We start from the raw sequence: 8661 nt of genomic DNA, 5'->3' as shown, positions 1-8661 counted from the left end.
ATATATATATATATTAGATGCACACAGAAGATTCGTTTCGGATTCTCGGCGAGCGAGTCGGCGCGGATTCGTTGTTATCCACGAACTTCCTAAAACACAGCTTCGCGCGCACTTTGTGCAAGAGTGGATTTTTTTCTGCGCAGTCGCGTAACTAATTAGTAAAAGCGCGCAAAGTTAATTAGCGAAGAGCAAAATTAATGACGAGTCGAGCCTTCCGCATTCAACGGATTTTTGCCGAGAAACTCTGTACCTTTTTTTCTCTCGTGTCTCTCGTCTTTCTTTCTCTTGGTCTTCTCTTTCCATAATTTTCCTATCCTTTATCTTCATCGTTTTTTTATTGTTTTGTGTGCATTTGCAGGCTTATTTGTCTCGATGAGGTAAGTTATTAGAAAGTATACTGAGTGGTCGCAAACATTCATATTAAATATCGCTATTATATGTATTTCATGTTTTATATCATGTGATCTCATGTACTTATAAAAATTTCTTTGTATTAATTTTGTATTGGAAAATTATTGCTACGTAAAATTTTAATCAAGAATTTTAGCTGTATTAAAATTCTCGCATTTTACGTACATTTTTAGTAATTCCAACATGATGTGACAGTAATATATTGTGACAATAATATACTTTTCTTATCAAGTAATTTGCTCGAGGAATAATATTTCAACAAAATTTTGTTAAAATTTTTCATGCGCAAAAAATTGTAGTAATTTTAACCAAGTCATTTGATGTATAAATAAGAATTTTTATCAAAGCTAAAGATCTTAGAGGTCGAGCGCATTCATTAAGTTATTTTATCACTAACTGTAGCAATTATGTTGGTGCATTCAGAATTTCTAGGAAGACACTTTCTGTAAGCATGCCGTGTTTAATGGAACAGACTGCGCGCTTTTATTTCGCGAAATATAATACTGACAGATTCCGCTCGACTCGGCAACAAACATAGAAAATACGTAAGCGCTAAGGAAGTAAGAAGCTTAAATGCACTGCAGAATGCCACGCAAACTCAATTTACAATAATGAAGTGGAATCGTATTTTTTATATGAGGACCGCAAGTTGTTAAGATGCCCAAGTGCATCGCGCCAGCCATTCTCCTGAAGGATTCATGCAATCTCATCGCTTCGGGGTGGAACTAATCCTGACGAACAAAAACGCGGGTGAAGGAAGCGCGGATAACTGTGTAGTCCTCAAGCGCAAGAAAAGTCTGCGTATTTCTTCCTCGATTTTTCTTGCTCACTGAATTCCATCGTTTATTCTCCTTATATTAAGAAATCGAAAAGTGAATCCACACTAAGGTCAAAAATGTAGATGTACAAAAAAGATTGCACAATTAAAAAGTCGAGCTATTAATAATTTTGATTTATATTATCGCGCTCTAATTTATTTCCATAATCTTTGATTTATATACGAGAAAAGAATAGCGTTGCTTTCCGTTTTCATTACAAATAGAGTAAAGATTTTCAAGTAAGAGATTAAACACCATACGTCTGATTCGCTATATTTTTCAAGACGTGCTTGAGATAGAATGAAATAAATTATACATATAAGACAAAATGAGATATCCATATCTCAAATCCATATCTTAAACAGGTCCTGAGAAATACAGACCAATCAGAAGTTGTAAAACTAAACGAACATCCAATCTTTTACTAGAAGATCTTTAGGGTGGAGAACGTTGCGTCAGTTGCCGATGCAATTCTCGCGCTTCCATTTACGCTGCGACTAATCAGACCCGACGCACCTGTTAGCGATTACGTTTCGTTGCGCTTTTCGTTGTCATCGAAGAGAGAAAGAGAGGGAAAAAAATAGACATCGCGAAAAGGCATGATTTACGACGTTAACGCGTTTTCTAGTGTCTCTTTTTGAGATCGCTACAAAGTGCAGCGCGGTAGCCGTATACGACGTGAAGTGTTGCACACGTTGCAATTCAGGTGCGCATGTACAATTCAATGTCTGTACAATACAATGACGAAATGAGAGGGGACGGAAGAAGAGGCGAGAGAGGCGCAGGACGGATGATATAGAAGAAAAGGCAATGAAAATGGAAGATCAAGCATAACATGCTGGTGATCGTCATACACGCGGTGAAGTTTTAAAAAATGCAAACGCATCTTGCGCGCATGAGTAACGATTAGTTTACCATCGTTCTTCCTTGTGCCTTCTCCATTCTTTTTCATTTTGTCGGGACATCGTCAACGTCAATGTCAACGACGACCGCGACGACAACGGCGACGCCGACGACGGCGACGAACAGCCCGCACACACAGTCGAGACAATGAAAATGCAAGCAAACCCTCCCTGAATTGACTTCTCCGGCCGCATAAGCGAAAGGGATCGAGGAACAGGCGGACGTGAAAAGGAGAGAAGAAGAGAACTATAGTTGGGTCTCGACTCGAGAACGCGCGGATTTCTACCTTTAAAGGAGATATTATAGTCACGACAGGGATCTTCATTTTCATGAAATAGGCGCGTGCACTCAAACCTAAGAAAAATTGTTCCGGCTGAATAAAAAAAGTAACTCGCAAAAAATATATACGATGCAGCAGCACGATGATAGTGAAGCATTATAATGAATGCAAGAGGATATATATATAATGCTTTATATTCTAGCAACAATCCGCGTAAAAGTAAAGTAGAAAAATAATTAAAGTAAAACTTAATATGTATACGAAATTATTAAAATATTATAATATTTAAAATAATAATACAAATGATAATACAAATAAAATATTTATGCAATCTTCCGATCGTAGATACCATTTGCAACAAACCAGGACGTATTGATGACAAATAAAATTGAAGTAAATGTGCGTAAGTATCTCAATTAGTTACAATCTATTGTACGTGAATATATAATTTACGTACCATATTTACGGAAACTTTTGCATAGGCGTTTTTTATTCTTGGATCACTAATATTATTATTTTATTTTATGTGAAAATATAACATTTTATAATAGTTCTTAAATTTGAATTAAGTTGTCTGCAAATACAAAGTTCATCAGTCTGCGCGAAAGTAAGTTTTGTCAATCTTTTAATATTATAATTTTGAGCAGGCTTACGTGCTGAAATCTCTCGCACGACAAATTTCACGACATATTCGCAAAGTACTGCTTTCCTGCGCCATCACAGTCAGGCAAGAGAGGGTGCACGCACTCCACTCAACTAGCAAGCAATGAAAAGTAGCCATTGTGTGAGATACAATACGTGAGGGTCTAATTGTCATTTGGCCTCATGCTTTATGCGTGTAGACTATGAGCAATGCAATAATGCAGGTATCCTTCGATGTAATCGTGTACATAAAAAAGCTTTACTTTATGTAAGTGCATTTTAGAGAGCATAGAATGTTCCCCAACCCGCAAGTTGGATAATAAGTCTTGAAATTACGTGGTAGCAAAGAAATCTTTTATTATTAACAAACGATTAATAATGTCATAATCACAAAGTCCAATTTAAAAATATGTAAAGAAGAATACAATCTTTTTTACAAACTATACCTCGTATATAAATAAATATATAGAATCATAAATGATAAAAAAATGTGCATGATTTGAGGAGATTATTAAGCATATATTAATGTCATAAGATAATTTTTAAGAAAAGTATAACAAATATTTCGTATATATTATATTTTAGCTTTCCTGTCTGAGAATAGGAACATTGAATCTTTATAAATTATTATTCAAATAAGAGGATATAATTCTCTCATTAGAACTTGCGAAACGGAATATCATAGAAAGTAGTATAAATCACATAATCCGACAGTCTCATCGTCATTGCATTAGAATGACGATCAAAAACGAACGTAGATATTCGACGGTTACATAAAAAAAACGATAGCTTCGTTCTTGGCACGCAATCGTTAATCACGAGCCCTTGCCATTACCTGCATCGAAAGAAGGCGAAGACGAGATTTTTCTGCATGACTGCATGCACTTTTGGATCTTATCATCGCGTACGCTGGCACTTCGTATTGCGTTAATAGCCACGTAATGCGCTTCTTCAAGAGTTTTCTTCATCGTATTAACGTCTACGCCGCCGCAGGCTGATGGCGGCCAATTAGCCGCTCGCGAAATGATGAATGGCCGACCGCTTTATCACTTTATGCGCGGCTGTGGCACTGCTTTACAACAAGAGATGATAAAAGATACCTACATTAATATTACATCATTAATATTAGAAGAAACGTTAAATCTTGTAGGAAATATACACATTAAGACCGCAATGTGTATATTGTAAAACGTAATTAATTTCTTGTAAAGATCAAAAACTCTATCATGTGATTTGGAATCATAAGACAACAAATTACTTCAAAAATTAAAATTATTTTCCTAACATAAAAATTTATTTCTTAACGATTAATTTAATTTGTATTTAAAATTAAAGCATTTTATAGTCTTTTTCAATTAATGAATACGAATGACTTGGCGATAAATGACAAAAATCAAGATTCGTATTTGAAAAGAGAACAAGATAAGTTGATAAATGACGAGGAGTTGATCACTGAGGTAATTTTTGTATAAAGGCTAGGTAATTCAGCGGCAATCCAAAACTTTTGAGTAATCCAAGATAATTGATAAATCTAAATAAACTTTAGCATTTTTAGATTATCTTTTTTTATTTATTAAATTTAATCTGATTAGTCGCAAAATTTTTAATTTAACTAAGTTGTAATACTGTTTAACAAAGAATCTGTGTTATTATTGATATTTTTTAAAAATATTTTTTTATTTTATAAAATACCTATTAATATTTATAATTAATATTTATAATTGGACATTGTTTTGTTAATATAAAAAAATCTCAAACGTTACGAGTAACGTTAAACTTGTAACTATCTATACATATTCTATTTGCGAAATCTTTATATTTCCTGTATGCAATAAATATTTGTTTCATAGAAGTGCGTTTTTTTTTCTTAAGCAATGAAAATCTAAAATCGATATTCTCGAAGATATTTATCATAATAGTCTATAAAAATATTCTAGAATGATAAAGAAATAATATTTTATGTATTCAAGGTAATCTTAAATGAGCAAAATAAATTTGAGAAAATCTCGAACACTCTCAGAAAATATGTACATAATTTTAAATACTCTAAAGTAATATGAGGTATTTGATCTGAAATAATTTGAGAGTATTAGATAATCTTAAGTAATTCGAGGTAATTTAAAGATAATCCATATCAAAGATAATTTTTGTACACCGTTTGTATAACCGTTAGTGACGATTATAGTGTACAAAAATTATCCTTGGATCATCTAATCCCTCGATAAATGAGTTTTTGCTTGGAATAGTTGTTCAAATAATAAAATAGATTGTAAAATGTTATAGTAAATATTAAAAAAAACACATCGCAGTAAAATATATAATTGAGCATCAACGCGCGCTCTATTCCGTTTAGTCTCGTTTTATTTATACACGCATGCACGTACGCGCGGTTCGTAAAATCCGACGGGCGAATTTTATTCTACCTTGCCCATGTTATTGCGCATAAAAATGGTAGCGTCTAAGTAATAACGAAAGTAACGGCAAGAGTCCAGACGTGTTCTCTGACGCTAATCCGATAAACGCATAGCAGTTCGCGAAACGCCTTAATGCAAGGTGTCGAGGCAGAGCGCAATCGAATTTATGTTCGTGCCGCATAAATCAGATACGATCTTCCGGAATGTCAACGATGCATGGTTGAATTTTCTCTTCTTCCCCTCTTCATGCTCATCGCACTACCCTCTTTCACCCTTGTCAAAGGCTAAACAACTACTCACCTATTGTTGCGACACGCAGCATCTTTTAGTTGTCGCAGCGAGATGTTATTTTTTTATTTGGACAAAGGATCTTCCTTGCCGTTATTACTCTTCTTCTCGCTTGTCTCGCTCGTCACTTCACTCGCCGGGGCCAAAGGGTTGGAAATTGAAGAGGGGGATGGTTGATACGACGAGAAGTGTGGAATGAACACTCGGCGTACATGTTGGAGAGATCACTCATCAAATGCTCGCCTTTTCGAGAATAAAAATTAGAATTTAACACGCAAAATGGCTTTTTTTATTTGTAAAATATCTTCGAAAAATATTAATAGACAAATAAAATAATCTGAATAAATGTATTTACATGTCCTCTTCAAGAAACGCCAGCGTTGATATCATTTTAGAAGCAAAACATTAACGAAGAGTTACAATGATTAAGGGACGGTGCCATTTTAATTTAATTTCTTTGAATAACTTTGCGGAACTTATATTAGTTCTCTCTATCAAATTAAAGAGAAGATTTATTACACTTTTAATGAACATAAACTCGCGTATTTAATCGGCTTATGTTACTCGCATTTAATTTATTGAAGAGTGCTATTTACAATAATTTTAATACAATTTGATCCAGTTTTATTATATTATCACAGATTGCAATAATATTGTATCAATAAACAATACACGAGTATTTTATAATAAGATAAGTTTTTAATAGAATAAAATATAAATTTTAATAGAATAAAATAAAAATTCATTGAATTATTAAACAAATTTTTGTTTATCAATGGAAAAAAACGACTATAATTGCCACGCTCATCAATATATTTTTTTATTATAAGAATTATAGTTTGGTTGTGGTAACCGTAAGATTGGCATATTTTAACGATTATGGCTATTAAGATATGTTCATCTTATCACAATTCAATGTATTGTTGGGTGAAAATTATCATTATATCCGATTGTGACAGCCATAGTGTTTGTTCTATGACGCTATTTCCAGATTAAAAATCATCCAATCATTAATTAACTAATTGTAAGCTAGAAACAAGCATTAAACATTCCTCCGCTGTTTGTCTCATTATTTTACACCAAAGATTCTAATTTTGATCTCTACAAAATAGAATGCAGCATTTAATGTACGCAATTAATTACGTATTATATTAGATAAAGCTATATTAAATAAAGCTGTAAGTGCTATTGCGACCGGTGATTAACGATTATTTAGTATCCCGTCATAGTTGTCGGAATTTCAATCGCACGAAAAGCAGTGAATGCATGTATTCAACTTCATCAGCGTTGTTGTTAACGCATAGCTGAATATTAATGAGAAACGTTAACCGGTGTGTTCCGGACCTAATTAAAGGTTATTATACTTGCAAATAAATTGGCCGAGATAAATTCATTCGACATATTCGTTCGCCATATGGCCCGACATTTGCCGCGACGTTAATTGATTTAAGTAATTATTATCCGTAGCCACACGCTATCAATTCGTCGTTCAATACTTCGTCCGGATTTTTTAGATGTAATTTATCTCGTTTCGCATTCAATATTCTGCCGACGTGTTTATCGATCAATCGCCCGGGCGACTGTCTGTCTAATTGATTTCATCGCAACCCACGGTAGAGGTGGCATTGAGAAGTAACAACAACGAGCTGTCCGTCTGGATGCTATTAAACTGCTTAAAATTCTCATCATCTGGTAACTCCCGAAACGCAAATTACTGTTCCGAAAAGGACCCAGATATACCGAAATATGGTCGGTCATTAAATTTAATGAAACGAAAATACGAGACGTGGGAGAAGTGTCACTCGCGCATGCATACCGTGTTCTCCCTACGTACTGAAGAGATTTAGGTATTAAACTGTGGTTTAAGGGATTGACTAAAATGGTCGTTTCGTAACAAACGCTTTGGAATGTACTATATACTTGCGCGCGGCTAACTGCACGTGCACGTACAGTATAAATACACGTGCTGCAGCACTATTTTACTTCTTAATCCTTTTAGTGCCATCATGGCATATTATACCATGTCAACGTATGCTATAACATTTTTTTTCATACCGAAGTCGGGTGGAAAACGTAATTGCGAACCAAATTTGTATAATTTGTAATCATTGTTTTAAAAACTAATTATTTTCATAATTATTATCATTTTTTATTTAACACGTTATATAATTTTTTTGTATAAATTTTTTTATGTTTTTGCAATTATGTATTATATATTCTGTCTATTTGTCGCATTATTGCAAATAAAAATTACGTGTGGTTATACAGATATTAGTAAAAAACTTTTATACAGATATTAATTTAAAAAATTTCTGATTAAAAATGGACAAATCAGCTAGAATTTTCTGTTAATCAGATTAAATTTACTAGGATTTTAACAGAGATAACCAGAATTTTGGTATATATACTTCTGGTAAAATCTACTAGAATTCTTATTTTTATCAGAACAATTATATCAATCGGAATTCTAGTTATCTCAATTAGAATTCTAATAGATTTTTACCCGAAAATTTTAATTCGTTTTCCATCAGAATTATTGTTTAATCCAGATGACATTTTTCAGTATTCACAAATAAAATCTAAATGTGATCGTCAAGTATTATAATAATAAATAAAATTATTTTCTTTGTACATAATCCTTTATGTAAATATTCATATTTTGTAAGCAATTATTCAAAAGTAACATATAATCGCTGCGAGAAAATCACATTAAAAATAGACGTAGACTAATTAGCGACTGGATATGCCGTCAGTGTCACTGTTACTAAATTCAGCTCTTAAATAAAGAGAATTAGACATTTCCGCATAATTTTGATCAGTACATTGGTTTATTATTATTCTAAATTTGTCTCTAGCGGATGAATTTTCGATTTTTCACAGAATTGGATTTCTTTCATATGTCGCG

This window comes from Atta colombica, unplaced genomic scaffold, assembly GCF_001594045.1.
Source record: "Atta colombica isolate Treedump-2 unplaced genomic scaffold, Acol1.0 scaffold126, whole genome shotgun sequence".
Lineage (NCBI taxonomy): Eukaryota > Metazoa > Arthropoda > Insecta > Hymenoptera > Formicidae > Atta > Atta colombica.
Note: the sequence above shows the minus strand (reverse complement) of the source record.